At 53.0% G+C, this 17,214-nt stretch overlaps 1 protein-coding gene across 2 annotated transcripts in view; it reads left to right on the top strand.

Annotated features, from left to right (window-relative positions):
• The window catches only part of UGGT1 (UDP-glucose glycoprotein glucosyltransferase 1), an 822,704-nt gene that overhangs the window by 610,085 nt on the left and 195,405 nt on the right, over positions 1–17,214 (top strand). The window lies entirely within an intron of this gene.

Raw genomic sequence — 17,214 nt, 5'->3', positions numbered from 1 at the left:
AGCCAGGACTTCTGCACCCTCCACTTAGAAGTGGTACTGCCCAACACTAGGACCGCCGGAGTTCTGATTAAAGACACTCCCCGTCCTCTTGACACAGTAAGATCCTCCTCAAATGACTTAGAAGTACAGCCTAGGCCCCTGACCTGGCGCTCCCTTAGGGAACCCTCCAGGCCCCGAGACAGGGTTTCGGGCTAACGTGGGACACACCGTCCCACACCCACTCCGCCTCCACTGAGACAGGACGTGAGCCCCTACACCCCTACCATCCTAATGGGACATAGCTGGGCTACACATGAACCTCTTCACCTACACAGGATCATCAGATACACAAGCCACTACTTTTAGAATCACTTTCTAATGTCTCTGCACGACATCCAGCACACCGCCAGACATCCACCTTCTTGTCCAATGCCTCTGCAGGATCTCCTGCACACCACCAGAGGTACACCTCACGTGCAAGCTCCTTAAAAAAAACTCACACCAACTCCTCCAGTTCAAGACACCACTCATCCACACACTCCCCCTCCAGACTGGTGAGACAGTTCCTCACTGCCTCTGACTCTCAACCTGTCACTCTCTTACTGAGCACCAGGCACCATACTCTGGGAACTGGGAATGGGAATTCACGCACTGGACACATTTAAGCTGCCACCACTGGATCCTACCATACTGGGGAATCCAGACACACACACTACACTCAGGGAATAACCACCCTCCTGAGCAAGCAATTTCTCCTCCACCCTCCCTCTCTTCCATCTACCCACACAGGGACAGGAATAGGCTTGGACACTGGACCCAGCAAGGGATTCCTAACCTATGGGAACCTCCCCTATCTACTGGCGTCCCGCCCTGTCATTTTCTCTCATCTGCCACTTAACATAAAGCGCAGGAACACCATCTGAAAATGACACTTTTGAGGAAAAACAAAATCAGAAACAATAATCCCAAATATGTGACTATCTGAAAAACGCAGAGTTTTTGTAATGTAGCCAGTTGTCGCTATGGCACTGGGCAAACGCAAGTCCAAATCCGCACCGCTGACCCACCAATGTTGGAAACCGGCTATTTCTGGTAGGCTAAGGCTGATGCCAAAGCCAGGCAGAGACCACCATTCCAGTCAGGGCAAGGAAGTCACACGCCAAGATAACCCCTGCTCGCCCTCTAGGTAGCATGGCGCGGGCAGTCTAGGCTAAACTCGGAGGCGATGTGTAAAGCATTTGCGTCAGCGCACAACAGCAACAACATACTAGGTACACCACAAAAGAGACTCCACACAAGGTTATATTAAAATAACTTTTGTATTGTCAAAACATATCAGATAGAAATCACACATGTACATTGTGCCAACTGGCACGGCAATATTCACAAGGGATTATTTACAAGACAGGGCCACATGGGCCACTGTCTGAATCAACACTTTGCAGATATAGAAATACTTGTCAGAAATTAGAATAAAAGTATATAAACTTCACTGTAACACAAAGTAACAGTTATAGATCACATCCAGTAACTACTGGGAACAGGTAAGTACCACCTACGCAACCCTAAACTCCTTGGGAGACTGTCACGCAGGGGACCAGGACCTCACTAGGACCACCTGTACTAAAAGAACAACCCCCTAAGTATCACACAGCATTTAGGGGTCTAAGAAAAGAACACATTACCCATGATGCAATAACCTACATTCAGAGGAGTAATAAAGAGAAACACAGGATGCCTAAAGCATTCAGAGGTGTTAAGGATAAAGCACATGATGCAATAAAATACATTCAGGGGTGCAGCGCAAGAAGACACATGATGACTAAACATTCAGAGGTGCAGCGCAGGAAAAGTAAGACACATTATGCATAAACCTACACGTTCAGAGGTGTCAAGAGTAGAGCAATAGCGCAAGAATCACATGATGCCTAAAACATTCAGAGGTGTAAGATCAAGGTGCGTAATCATACTAAATGCATTACATTTCCTAGCACCACATCACAATGCGCAAAACTCACATTAGGCAAATACTGTCACATGAGCCACTACCTGTGGCAGTCCCTAGGCCAACGGCCTTGTTGGGGCTCAGACGCCCTGAGTCCAAAGTCAGGGTGCCAGTCTCAAAGTACAAAAAGCCTAAACGTGGCAGGTGCCCACAAAGTGCTGGGCACCTGGAGAACAACAAACTTGCGCCAGGGCCCTCACTGGCCCTTAGGCGCCAACTGCGCCACTGCTGGAGCCACACAGGCTCTGGGCATATCACACATGCCCCAGACGTTGGAGCCACAAAGGCTCTAAAGCACCATGCCAACCGTTGGAGCCACACAGGCTCTTAAAACAATGATGCCCCCAGGAGCCTCACCGGACTCTAGCCCTCACACTCGGGGGCAGGAGGGGACGAGCACCGACAATATGCCCCGAAGCCCCCCCCCCTCTCGAATATGGCCCTCTCTGGAGCCAGACGGGCTCTACACACCGTTGGGGCGGCCCGCTGCCATCCGGGGCCGCCCTGAAGCAGTGCCTCTAAACCGGCACCAACGCGAAGCAATGCGGGCCCTCAAGAGCCCCTCGCGGGCTCTGTGCTCACGGTGGGGCGACCCACTGCCATTCGGGGCAGCCCTTCCTTGGTGCCTCTACCGGCACCACGAGAACCCATCTGCTCCCTCACGGAGCAGCAGCATCACGGAGCCCCCGTCTCACCCGGTCCACACGGAGCCCCCCAGCCCTTCAACTCACCGGGCCTCAGGGGCGGCTCCTCCGGGCGGCGGCTCTCTTCGTCTGGCCAGCGCGGGGCTCCTCTTCCACCACGGAGCCCCGCCGGGCCGCTCAGCCGCTCGCGGCCGCTCTCCTCTCGCTGCAGGGCTCCCTCGGCACACAGGAGCCCTGTTAACCGGCCGCCACCTTTCTCGTCTTCCCCATTCTTCCACGGCCTCAGGGGCGGCCCAGCCAATCGCGTCGCGGCTCCTGCGACGAGCCCCTCATGACGCGAGGCCGCCAACCAATGGCAGCGCGGCCTCGCCGATGACGCGACTATCCACCGGCCAACCAGAGCGCGTCCCTCCTCGGGTCTCGTCCAATCCGGTCGCGGCCCCTTCGTGGTTTGTTTTCACCGCGGCAGATCGAGGTGGGCACTCGTAATTGATTAAGTAAATACGGCCAGGAATCCTCAGCGCCTCCAGCGCTATAAGCGAGCACCAAAAGCGCTCCTAAGCACTAGAAAGTCCAGTGACAGCGCTCTCATGCGCTTGGGGAAAATGAAGCGCTCCAAAGCGCTAGACTGCAGGCAGAGCGCTCCCAGGCGCTCAAGGCGAAGCCCAGCGCCTCTAGGCGCTAGAAACCAACTCCAGCGCTCTCCACAGGAAAAGGGCAGCTTCTCCATGCTGCCATGGTCCCAGAACTTCCCCAGGGGCAAAGCCAAGTCCCCCCTTCAGCCCAGGCAGGCAGAAGGGTCCCCCAGGAGTCCAGGAATCCAGGTGTCCAGGGGCTGGGCAGCGCCCAACCCTGGTAGATCCCAGTCAGCCACAAGAGCAAAAACAAGAACCCTTTGGAAGGAGACACAGCCCCTTCTTATACACAAAAATGCCTTTGAAGTACTTTGAAGCTTTCGTGCAAGGCGAGCCCTAAGCTCGGGGAGTATCTGGTTTCCCTCTCCTGTCAGCCTCAGGTCAGAGGTGACAGGGGGCCATCGGGAGGGAGAGTCATCCAGGGTGGGCCGACAGACACAGCCTGGCACCACCAGAGCTCTTTCCACTCCCCCCTAACAGCAGATGGGGGCCTTTCATCTACGGCTTGACTCAGACCCCCCTCCTCCAGACAGTCCATCTACCAACAGGCCCAGGCATGCCTGGGCCAGGCCCATCAGCCAATCCCGTGCTAGCAGACTCACTACACAACTATGCCAACTTCTAAAAGTGGCGCTTCTGGACTAGATACAGCCATGCCGCATACACCATTCTGCAGCATTCATTCTCACGAGTTCATACATATCAAACTCGCCCCTGCACTCCCCATGCATCAGGAATCTACCATGGGCATACATATTCCCCATTCATTCCTATGGGAGGGCAGGTCACTCACCATCCATACACAGAAAGCACACGCACTTTACACTGTACCACAGTGAAAAAGTGCGCAGAGGCCTACAATCACCAATCCAGGTTCCAAAAACAGGCTAGGAAAAAGCAAAAAGTCACGGGGTAAACCTGCCCAAAGGACCGGGTCCAACACATCCCCCTTCCAGCCAAAACGCAGGGTAGACCAATCACTACACTGATGGTCTTCAATGCTTTGGGCGACAAAACCACGGAGACGGGCCTGCAGGGCAGGGCCACCTTACAGTTTTTCGCCACTCTGAACCTACAGGGATTTCCCTCACAAAAGCTCTCTGACACAACTAGGATACCCCACTGGTACACACTAGTCATCCACAGCCAGGACCAGGCCCTAGGCCATCCAAAGATCACAGGTCCTAACCAATCCACAGAGTGGGGGCAGCAGCCCCTGGCACACAATAGCCAATCTCCACTCTCTCCCTCAGGGTAGCTACACTACCACTGATCCTACAACCTAGGGACCACATCCTCAGGCTGACTAGAGGTCACGGGCAAGCATGCCCCATCCTACCTCTACTCCACCAATGTTAGAACTGGGGGTCTCTAGTTGGCAGAGGTAAGTACCTTAGACCAAGTAGGGACCCTGGCTTCCAGTCAGGGTGAAGGAATAACCCTCACAGGGAAGCACTCACCAGAACACAACTCTCCTACCAGATCAGGACCTCACTCCGTCACTGGTTGACCACCTGGAAACGATTCCACTTCTGAGGTACAAAGCACACAGCACAGTCCCTCTTCAAGCAGGTGGGGGGACACAGCACACAGCAAAGCCCCCTTTCCTCTACCTTAGTGGAAACAACAAACTGCAGGTGGGCCCCAGAACACACAGCAAGGGCCGCCTCCTCAGTCTCTTCAGTTGATCCACCTTAGTAGAGACTCCTCTTGACCTAGAAGTTTCCTAATCTCCCAACCTAGGATTTACACCCTTAAGTTGCACCGAGGTCAGAAGTACACCGTCCTTCTGCACCCCCTTCCAGTTCCACTATCACAGGCACAGTATGTCTCAGGCTAGACAGAGCACACGCCAGCGGCGTAGCAGCGACACACTCTCCTCCCACCGGGGTCAGAAGTAAGGACACCGTCCCTCTGCACCCCCCTCCAGAGTTCTGCACCCTCCCACCTGGGAGCGGTACCCCTGGAAGCCAACAACCGGTCAGGACACTAACTCCAGATGCCCTTCCCTCCAGGTCAGGCTGAACCTGAACCTGGCCTCCCCCCTCCTCGGGGAACAACCTCCAGAGGCCCCAAAAAAAAAATGGTCAAGCACTCTAGACTGTCAAATGCTCAGCGAGCCAGGACTTCTGCACCCTCCACTTAGAAGTGGTACTGCCCAACACTAGGACCGCCGGAGTTCTGATTAAAGACACTCCCCGTCCTCTTGACACAGTAAGATCCTCCTCAAATGACTTAGAAGTACAGCCTAGGCCCCTGACCTGGCGCTCCCTTAGGGAACCCTCCAGGCCCCGAGACAGGGTTTCGGGCTAACGTGGGACACACCGTCCCACACCCACTCCGCCTCCACTGAGACAGGACGTGAGCCCCTACACCCCTACCATCCTAATGGGACATAGCTGGGCTACACATGAACCTCTTCACCTACACAGGATCATCAGATACACAAGCCACTACTTTTAGAATCACTTTCTAATGTCTCTGCACGACATCCAGCACACCGCCAGACATCCACCTTCTTGTCCAATGCCTCTGCAGGATCTCCTGCACACCACCAGAGGTACACCTCACGTGCAAGCTCCTTAAAAAAAACTCACACCAACTCCTCCAGTTCAAGACACCACTCATCCACACACTCCCCCTCCAGACTGGTGAGACAGTTCCTCACTGCCTCTGACTCTCAACCTGTCACTCTCTTACTGAGCACCAGGCACCATACTCTGGGAACTGGGAATGGGAATTCACGCACTGGACACATTTAAGCTGCCACCACTGGATCCTACCATACTGGGGAATCCAGACACACACACTACACTCAGGGAATAACCACCCTCCTGAGCAAGCAATTTCTCCTCCACCCTCCCTCTCTTCCATCTACCCACACAGGGACAGGAATAGGCTTGGACACTGGACCCAGCAAGGGATTCCTAACCTATGGGAACCTCCCCTATCTACTGGCGTCCCGCCCTGTCATTTTCTCTCATCTGCCACTTAACATAAAGCGCAGGAACACCATCTGAAAATGACACTTTTGAGGAAAAACAAAATCAGAAACAATAATCCCAAATATGTGACTATCTGAAAAACGCAGAGTTTTTGTAATGTAGCCAGTTGTCGCTATGGCACTGGGCAAACGCAAGTCCAAATCCGCACCGCTGACCCACCAATGTTGGAAACCGGCTATTTCTGGTAGGCTAAGGCTGATGCCAAAGCCAGGCAGAGACCACCATTCCAGTCAGGGCAAGGAAGTCACACGCCAAGATAACCCCTGCTCGCCCTCTAGGTAGCATGGCGCGGGCAGTCTAGGCTAAACTCGGAGGCGATGTGTAAAGCATTTGCGTCAGCGCACAACAGCAACAACATACTAGGTACACCACAAAAGAGACTCCACACAAGGTTATATTAAAATAACTTTTGTATTGTCAAAACATATCAGATAGAAATCACACATGTACATTGTGCCAACTGGCACGGCAATATTCACAAGGGATTATTTACAAGACAGGGCCACATGGGCCACTGTCTGAATCAACACTTTGCAGATATAGAAATACTTGTCAGAAATTAGAATAAAAGTATATAAACTTCACTGTAACACAAAGTAACAGTTATAGATCACATCCAGTAACTACTGGGAACAGGTAAGTACCACCTACGCAACCCTAAACTCCTTGGGAGACTGTCACGCAGGGGACCAGGACCTCACTAGGACCACCTGTACTAAAAGAACAACCCCCTAAGTATCACACAGCATTTAGGGGTCTAAGAAAAGAACACATTACCCATGATGCAATAACCTACATTCAGAGGAGTAATAAAGAGAAACACAGGATGCCTAAAGCATTCAGAGGTGTTAAGGATAAAGCACATGATGCAATAAAATACATTCAGGGGTGCAGCGCAAGAAGACACATGATGACTAAACATTCAGAGGTGCAGCGCAGGAAAAGTAAGACACATTATGCATAAACCTACACGTTCAGAGGTGTCAAGAGTAGAGCAATAGCGCAAGAATCACATGATGCCTAAAACATTCAGAGGTGTAAGATCAAGGTGCGTAATCATACTAAATGCATTACATTTCCTAGCACCACATCACAATGCGCAAAACTCACATTAGGCAAATACTGTCACATGAGCCACTACCTGTGGCAGTCCCTAGGCCAACGGCCTTGTTGGGGCTCAGACGCCCTGAGTCCAAAGTCAGGGTGCCAGTCTCAAAGTACAAAAAGCCTAAACGTGGCAGGTGCCCACAAAGTGCTGGGCACCTGGAGAACAACAAACTTGCGCCAGGGCCCTCACTGGCCCTTAGGCGCCAACTGCGCCACTGCTGGAGCCACACAGGCTCTGGGCATATCACACATGCCCCAGACGTTGGAGCCACAAAGGCTCTAAAGCACCATGCCAACCGTTGGAGCCACACAGGCTCTTAAAACAATGATGCCCCCAGGAGCCTCACCGGACTCTAGCCCTCACACTCGGGGGCAGGAGGGGACGAGCACCGACAATATGCCCCGAAGCCCCCCCCCCTCTCGAATATGGCCCTCTCTGGAGCCAGACGGGCTCTACACACCGTTGGGGCGGCCCGCTGCCATCCGGGGCCGCCCTGAAGCAGTGCCTCTAAACCGGCACCAACGCGAAGCAATGCGGGCCCTCAAGAGCCCCTCGCGGGCTCTGTGCTCACGGTGGGGCGACCCACTGCCATTCGGGGCCGCCCTTCCTTGGTGCCTCTACCGGCACCACGAGAACCCATCTGCTCCCTCACGGAGCAGCAGCATCACGGAGCCCCCGTCTCACCCGGTCCACACGGAGCCCCCCAGCCCTTCAACTCACCGGGCCTCAGGGGCGGCTCCTCCGGGCGGCGGCTCTCTTCGTCTGGCCAGCGCGGGGCTCCTCTTCCACCACGGAGCCCCGCCGGGCCGCTCAGCCGCTCGCGGCCGCTCTCCTCTCGCTGCAGGGCTCCCTCGGCACACAGGAGCCCTGTTAACCGGCCGCCACCTTTCTCGTCTTCCCCATTCTTCCACGGCCTCAGGGGCGGCCCAGCCAATCGCGTCGCGGCTCCTGCGACGAGCCCCTCATGACGCGAGGCCGCCAACCAATGGCAGCGCGGCCTCGCCGATGACGCGACTATCCACCGGCCAACCAGAGCGCGTCCCTCCTCGGGTCTCGTCCAATCCGGTCGCGGCCCCTTCGTGGTTTGTTTTCACCGCGGCAGATCGAGGTGGGCACTCGTAATTGATTAAGTAAATACGGCCAGGAATCCTCAGCGCCTCCAGCGCTATAAGCGAGCACCAAAAGCGCTCCTAAGCACTAGAAAGTCCAGTGACAGCGCTCTCATGCGCTTGGGGAAAATGAAGCGCTCCAAAGCGCTAGACTGCAGGCAGAGCGCTCCCAGGCGCTCAAGGCGAAGCCCAGCGCCTCTAGGCGCTAGAAACCAACTCCAGCGCTCTCCACAGGAAAAGGGCAGCTTCTCCATGCTGCCATGGTCCCAGAACTTCCCCAGGGGCAAAGCCAAGTCCCCCCTTCAGCCCAGGCAGGCAGAAGGGTCCCCCAGGAGTCCAGGAATCCAGGTGTCCAGGGGCTGGGCAGCGCCCAACCCTGGTAGATCCCAGTCAGCCACAAGAGCAAAAACAAGAACCCTTTGGAAGGAGACACAGCCCCTTCTTATACACAAAAATGCCTTTGAAGTACTTTGAAGCTTTCGTGCAAGGCGAGCCCTAAGCTCGGGGAGTATCTGGTTTCCCTCTCCTGTCAGCCTCAGGTCAGAGGTGACAGGGGGCCATCGGGAGGGAGAGTCATCCAGGGTGGGCCGACAGACACAGCCTGGCACCACCAGAGCTCTTTCCACTCCCCCCTAACAGCAGATGGGGGCCTTTCATCTACGGCTTGACTCAGACCCCCCTCCTCCAGACAGTCCATCTACCAACAGGCCCAGGCATGCCTGGGCCAGGCCCATCAGCCAATCCCGTGCTAGCAGACTCACTACACAACTATGCCAACTTCTAAAAGTGGCGCTTCTGGACTAGATACAGCCATGCCGCATACACCATTCTGCAGCATTCATTCTCACGAGTTCATACATATCAAACTCGCCCCTGCACTCCCCATGCATCAGGAATCTACCATGGGCATACATATTCCCCATTCATTCCTATGGGAGGGCAGGTCACTCACCATCCATACACAGAAAGCACACGCACTTTACACTGTACCACAGTGAAAAAGTGCGCAGAGGCCTACAATCACCAATCCAGGTTCCAAAAACAGGCTAGGAAAAAGCAAAAAGTCACGGGGTAAACCTGCCCAAAGGACCGGGTCCAACACATCCCCCTTCCAGCCAAAACGCAGGGTAGACCAATCACTACACTGATGGTCTTCAATGCTTTGGGCGACAAAACCACGGAGACGGGCCTGCAGGGCAGGGCCACCTTACAGTTTTTCGCCACTCTGAACCTACAGGGATTTCCCTCACAAAAGCTCTCTGACACAACTAGGATACCCCACTGGTACACACTAGTCATCCACAGCCAGGACCAGGCCCTAGGCCATCCAAAGATCACAGGTCCTAACCAATCCACAGAGTGGGGGCAGCAGCCCCTGGCACACAATAGCCAATCTCCACTCTCTCCCTCAGGGTAGCTACACTACCACTGATCCTACAACCTAGGGACCACATCCTCAGGCTGACTAGAGGTCACGGGCAAGCATGCCCCATCCTACCTCTACTCCACCAATGTTAGAACTGGGGGTCTCTAGTTGGCAGAGGTAAGTACCTTAGACCAAGTAGGGACCCTGGCTTCCAGTCAGGGTGAAGGAATAACCCTCACAGGGAAGCACTCACCAGAACACAACTCTCCTACCAGATCAGGACCTCACTCCGTCACTGGTTGACCACCTGGAAACGATTCCACTTCTGAGGTACAAAGCACACAGCACAGTCCCTCTTCAAGCAGGTGGGGGGACACAGCACACAGCAAAGCCCCCTTTCCTCTACCTTAGTGGAAACAACAAACTGCAGGTGGGCCCCAGAACACACAGCAAGGGCCGCCTCCTCAGTCTCTTCAGTTGATCCACCTTAGTAGAGACTCCTCTTGACCTAGAAGTTTCCTAATCTCCCAACCTAGGATTTACACCCTTAAGTTGCACCGAGGTCAGAAGTACACCGTCCTTCTGCACCCCCTTCCAGTTCCACTATCACAGGCACAGTATGTCTCAGGCTAGACAGAGCACACGCCAGCGGCGTAGCAGCGACACACTCTCCTCCCACCGGGGTCAGAAGTAAGGACACCGTCCCTCTGCACCCCCCTCCAGAGTTCTGCACCCTCCCACCTGGGAGCGGTACCCCTGGAAGCCAACAACCGGTCAGGACACTAACTCCAGATGCCCTTCCCTCCAGGTCAGGCTGAACCTGAACCTGGCCTCCCCCCTCCTCGGGGAACAACCTCCAGAGGCCCCAAAAAAAAAATGGTCAAGCACTCTAGACTGTCAAATGCTCAGCGAGCCAGGACTTCTGCACCCTCCACTTAGAAGTGGTACTGCCCAACACTAGGACCGCCGGAGTTCTGATTAAAGACACTCCCCGTCCTCTTGACACAGTAAGATCCTCCTCAAATGACTTAGAAGTACAGCCTAGGCCCCTGACCTGGCGCTCCCTTAGGGAACCCTCCAGGCCCCGAGACAGGGTTTCGGGCTAACGTGGGACACACCGTCCCACACCCACTCCGCCTCCACTGAGACAGGACGTGAGCCCCTACACCCCTACCATCCTAATGGGACATAGCTGGGCTACACATGAACCTCTTCACCTACACAGGATCATCAGATACACAAGCCACTACTTTTAGAATCACTTTCTAATGTCTCTGCACGACATCCAGCACACCGCCAGACATCCACCTTCTTGTCCAATGCCTCTGCAGGATCTCCTGCACACCACCAGAGGTACACCTCACGTGCAAGCTCCTTAAAAAAAACTCACACCAACTCCTCCAGTTCAAGACACCACTCATCCACACACTCCCCCTCCAGACTGGTGAGACAGTTCCTCACTGCCTCTGACTCTCAACCTGTCACTCTCTTACTGAGCACCAGGCACCATACTCTGGGAACTGGGAATGGGAATTCACGCACTGGACACATTTAAGCTGCCACCACTGGATCCTACCATACTGGGGAATCCAGACACACACACTACACTCAGGGAATAACCACCCTCCTGAGCAAGCAATTTCTCCTCCACCCTCCCTCTCTTCCATCTACCCACACAGGGACAGGAATAGGCTTGGACACTGGACCCAGCAAGGGATTCCTAACCTATGGGAACCTCCCCTATCTACTGGCGTCCCGCCCTGTCATTTTCTCTCATCTGCCACTTAACATAAAGCGCAGGAACACCATCTGAAAATGACACTTTTGAGGAAAAACAAAATCAGAAACAATAATCCCAAATATGTGACTATCTGAAAAACGCAGAGTTTTTGTAATGTAGCCAGTTGTCGCTATGGCACTGGGCAAACGCAAGTCCAAATCCGCACCGCTGACCCACCAATGTTGGAAACCGGCTATTTCTGGTAGGCTAAGGCTGATGCCAAAGCCAGGCAGAGACCACCATTCCAGTCAGGGCAAGGAAGTCACACGCCAAGATAACCCCTGCTCGCCCTCTAGGTAGCATGGCGCGGGCAGTCTAGGCTAAACTCGGAGGCGATGTGTAAAGCATTTGCGTCAGCGCACAACAGCAACAACATACTAGGTACACCACAAAAGAGACTCCACACAAGGTTATATTAAAATAACTTTTGTATTGTCAAAACATATCAGATAGAAATCACACATGTACATTGTGCCAACTGGCACGGCAATATTCACAAGGGATTATTTACAAGACAGGGCCACATGGGCCACTGTCTGAATCAACACTTTGCAGATATAGAAATACTTGTCAGAAATTAGAATAAAAGTATATAAACTTCACTGTAACACAAAGTAACAGTTATAGATCACATCCAGTAACTACTGGGAACAGGTAAGTACCACCTACGCAACCCTAAACTCCTTGGGAGACTGTCACGCAGGGGACCAGGACCTCACTAGGACCACCTGTACTAAAAGAACAACCCCCTAAGTATCACACAGCATTTAGGGGTCTAAGAAAAGAACACATTACCCATGATGCAATAACCTACATTCAGAGGAGTAATAAAGAGAAACACAGGATGCCTAAAGCATTCAGAGGTGTTAAGGATAAAGCACATGATGCAATAAAATACATTCAGGGGTGCAGCGCAAGAAGACACATGATGACTAAACATTCAGAGGTGCAGCGCAGGAAAAGTAAGACACATTATGCATAAACCTACACGTTCAGAGGTGTCAAGAGTAGAGCAATAGCGCAAGAATCACATGATGCCTAAAACATTCAGAGGTGTAAGATCAAGGTGCGTAATCATACTAAATGCATTACATTTCCTAGCACCACATCACAATGCGCAAAACTCACATTAGGCAAATACTGTCACATGAGCCACTACCTGTGGCAGTCCCTAGGCCAACGGCCTTGTTGGGGCTCAGACGCCCTGAGTCCAAAGTCAGGGTGCCAGTCTCAAAGTACAAAAAGCCTAAACGTGGCAGGTGCCCACAAAGTGCTGGGCACCTGGAGAACAACAAACTTGCGCCAGGGCCCTCACTGGCCCTTAGGCGCCAACTGCGCCACTGCTGGAGCCACACAGGCTCTGGGCATATCACACATGCCCCAGACGTTGGAGCCACAAAGGCTCTAAAGCACCATGCCAACCGTTGGAGCCACACAGGCTCTTAAAACAATGATGCCCCCAGGAGCCTCACCGGACTCTAGCCCTCACACTCGGGGGCAGGAGGGGACGAGCACCGACAATATGCCCCGAAGCCCCCCCCCCTCTCGAATATGGCCCTCTCTGGAGCCAGACGGGCTCTACACACCGTTGGGGCGGCCCGCTGCCATCCGGGGCCGCCCTGAAGCAGTGCCTCTAAACCGGCACCAACGCGAAGCAATGCGGGCCCTCAAGAGCCCCTCGCGGGCTCTGTGCTCACGGTGGGGCGACCCACTGCCATTCGGGGCCGCCCTTCCTTGGTGCCTCTACCGGCACCACGAGAACCCATCTGCTCCCTCACGGAGCAGCAGCATCACGGAGCCCCCGTCTCACCCGGTCCACACGGAGCCCCCCAGCCCTTCAACTCACCGGGCCTCAGGGGCGGCTCCTCCGGGCGGCGGCTCTCTTCGTCTGGCCAGCGCGGGGCTCCTCTTCCACCACAGAGCCCCGCCGGGCCGCTCAGCCGCTCGCGGCCGCTCTCCTCTCGCTGCAGGGCTCCCTCGGCACACGGGAGCCCTGTTAACCGGCCGCCACCTTTCTCGTCTTCCCCATTCTTCCACGGCCTCAGGGGCGGCCCAGCCAATCGCGTCGCGGCTCCTGCGACGAGCCCCTCATGACGCGAGGCCGCCAACCAATGGCAGCGCGGCCTCGCCGATGACGCGACTATCCACCGGCCAACCAGAGCGCGTCCCTCCTCGGGTCTCGTCCAATCCGGTCGCGGCCCCTTCGTGGTTTGTTTTCACCGCGGCAGATCGAGGTGGGCACTTGTAATTGATTAAGTAAATACGGCCAGGAATCCTCAGCGCCTCCAGCGCTATAAGCGAGCACCAAAAGCGCTCCTAAGCACTAGAAAGTCCAGTGACAGCGCTCTCATGCGCTTGGGGAAAATGAAGCGCTCCAAAGCGCTAGACAGCAGGCAGAGCGCTCCCAGGCGCTCAAGGCGAAGCCCAGCGCCTCTAGGCGCTAGAAACCAACTCCAGCGCTCTCCACAGGAAAAGGGCAGCTTCTCCATGCTGCCATGGTCCCAGAACTTCCCCAGGGGCAAAGCCAAGTCCCCCCTTCAGCCCAGGCAGGCAGAAGGGTCCCCCAGGAGTCCAGGAATCCAGGTGTCCAGGGGCTGGGCAGCGCCCAACCCTGGTAGATCCCAGTCAGCCACAAGAGCAAAAACAAGAACCCTTTGGAAGGAGACACAGCCCCTTCTTATACACAAAAATGCCTTTGAAGTACTTTGAAGCTTTCGTGCAAGGCGAGCCCTAAGCTCGGGGAGTATCTGGTTTCCCTCTCCTGTCAGCCTCAGGTCAGAGGTGACAGGGGGCCATCGGGAGGGAGAGTCATCCAGGGTGGGCCGACAGACACAGCCTGGCACCACCAGAGCTCTTTCCACTCCCCCCTAACAGCAGATGGGGGCCTTTCATCTACGGCTTGACTCAGACCCCCCTCCTCCAGACAGTCCATCTACCAACAGGCCCAGGCATGCCTGGGCCAGGCCCATCAGCCAATCCCGTGCTAGCAGACTCACTACACAATTATGCCAACTTCTAAAAGTGGCGCTTCTGGACTAGATACAGCCATGCCGCATACACCATTCTGCATCATTCATTCTCACGAGTTCATACATATCAAATTCGCCCCTGCACTCCCCATGCATCAGGAATCTACCATGGGCATACATATTCCCCATTCATTCCTATGGGAGGGCAGGTCACTCACCATCCATACACAGAAAGCACACGCACTTTACACTGTACCACAGTGAAAAAGTGCGCAGAGGCCTACAATCACCAATCCAGGTTCCAAAAACAGGCTAGGAAAAAGCAAAAAGTCACGGGGTAAACCTGCCCAAAGGACTGGGTCCAACAGCTCTTTAGAGCTTTTCCACCCATTCTACGACCGCCAGTACCCTGGCATCTCAAAACAGTCTTGACGCAGCTTATGAGGCCACCATTCGAGCCTATACACAAGACAGACTTACAATTCCTCTCTTGGAAGACAGCCCTGCTGCTAGCTCTGACCTCGGTGAGGAGAGTTAGCGAAATTCAAGCCTTTTCGGTGGAAGAGCCTTTTCTGCAATTTTGACAGGACAGGGTTATACTACGGACAAATCCTACGTTTATACCCAAGGTCCCTACTTCTTTTCACTTGAATGAGCCAATTATTTTGCCTACCTTTTTCAACAATCCCTCATCTGAAGCAGAAAGAGCGTTGCATTCTTTGGACATAGCTAGATGTTTGAAATTCTACATCGAACGAACAAGAACATTCCGCAAATCTAACCAGTTATTTATTGCATTTGAAGGTCAGAGGAAAGGGCTCCCTCTGTCAAGACTGAGTATCGCCAGATGGATATCATCGGCTATCATTAAGTGTCATGAAAAAGCTGGAAAGCCGCTTCATTCCAGAGTGACTGCTCATTCCACAAGAAAGATGGCGACATCAATAGCCTTATTTGCAGGAGTGTCTCTACCTGACATCTGCAGAGCAGCGACTTGGAAGAGTGTGCATTCATTTACCAAGCACTACTGTCTCGACACTGCGTGGAAAGAGGACACGGCAGTGGGGCAAGCTGTTCTGAAACGTCTATTTCAATAAGGTATTCTTTGGCTCTTTGTTAATACTCTATACAATGTGTATATATATATATATATATATATATATATGTGTAGAATCTGATATTGTTATAGTTGGTTTTCTATTCTTATCTGCCCTGTGTATTTTCAGATCATGTTCTAACGATATTTCAGCTTCCTTCTTGGTTCTATCCTGGAAACGCTGCAGGCTTTGTGGGTACTACTTACTACTCTGATACAAGCATGTGAATCTATGAAAGATGTAATACTGGTGAAGGAATTAGTTACTTACCTGTACACTATAGTTCTCCAGTATTATCTTTCATAGATTCACATGCGCCCGCCCACCTCCCCGTTTCTCAGGCAGAACCTATTGTCTCGGTATTTATCCATGTCTCTCACATGGGGCCGGAAATCTGAGGCAGAAAGTTTCTGATGGGGAGTGTGAGGGCAGGGCAGCAATGCTGATTGGCTGACTTTTGGACCAAACAATGAGGAGGTCTGGTTACCAAATACTACAGTCCCTAGGGGCTTTTCTATGCAGTTTTTCTTCTCTATGATACTGCTTTGGTCATTCTGTTACCGTGAGACTCCCACCCTGACGATGGGGAAGATACAAGCATGTGAATCTATGAAAGATAATACTGGAGAACTATAGTGTACAGGTAAGTAACTAATTCCTTTCTCTCTACTCAAGTTTCGGCATAACCCCTTCTTCAAGAAGCCACAAGTTGTATGCCAGATGCTGATTCTGTGAACATAACAAATCCTTATTACAACCTTAAATGCCCACATGATATGTGCCTATAAAGACTAGATTAAACATGGTTTGGAAGCCATGGTTCATGCACAAACATTCATTAATGTGTTCATAATTCATGCAGGGAAACTTACCAACATCCCACATGTGTATAAAGCATAACAAAGTTCGCCAATCACCACATAACACATAAAGATGGCATCCAGTGGTGCTGTAAAAACCAGCAATCCCCATTGAATACAAGGCACCCGACACCAAACCAGCACCCAGCCGCCCCCTGCGGGTGTACCTTGGGTGCTAACTCAGATCCCCCTTTGCCCTGAGCCTAACACCAGGAGCTTTGCTCCCACAACCTTGTGGCCTGCTCGTGAGCAGCCACCAACCGGAGGCCCCCTATCCCTCATTGGATACCATTGGGCCTCAGCACTCTGCACCCAGCTGCCCTAGTGCCGCTGAGGGTGCTTTGATAGTGCATCCTTGACCCTGGGGGACCCCTGAGTCCAACCCCAGAAAAACAACTCCCACAACAAAGTATTTACCTGTTAACCGTTAACTCTGTTTCCTCCCATAGGATAACATTAACTGTTTTCTTGTGAAAACGTTTCTAAGTGTGGAGTTGGAAAATCTATAACAACCTATACAATTGTGTTCTAATAACAAAACTGCATTTACTTACCTGTATGCAGGAAATGTCCCAGTGTAGTATCCAGGTATTCTACACTGTGTAAGAAAAGTATTCTGCAAAACAATATAACCAATACTACTAAGGTAATTATAAA

This window comes from Lissotriton helveticus, chromosome 11 (genome assembly GCF_964261635.1).
Source record: "Lissotriton helveticus chromosome 11, aLisHel1.1, whole genome shotgun sequence".
NCBI lineage: Eukaryota > Metazoa > Chordata > Amphibia > Caudata > Salamandridae > Lissotriton > Lissotriton helveticus.
Note: the sequence above shows the minus strand (reverse complement) of the source record. Positions and strands in the feature narration are given on the sequence as shown.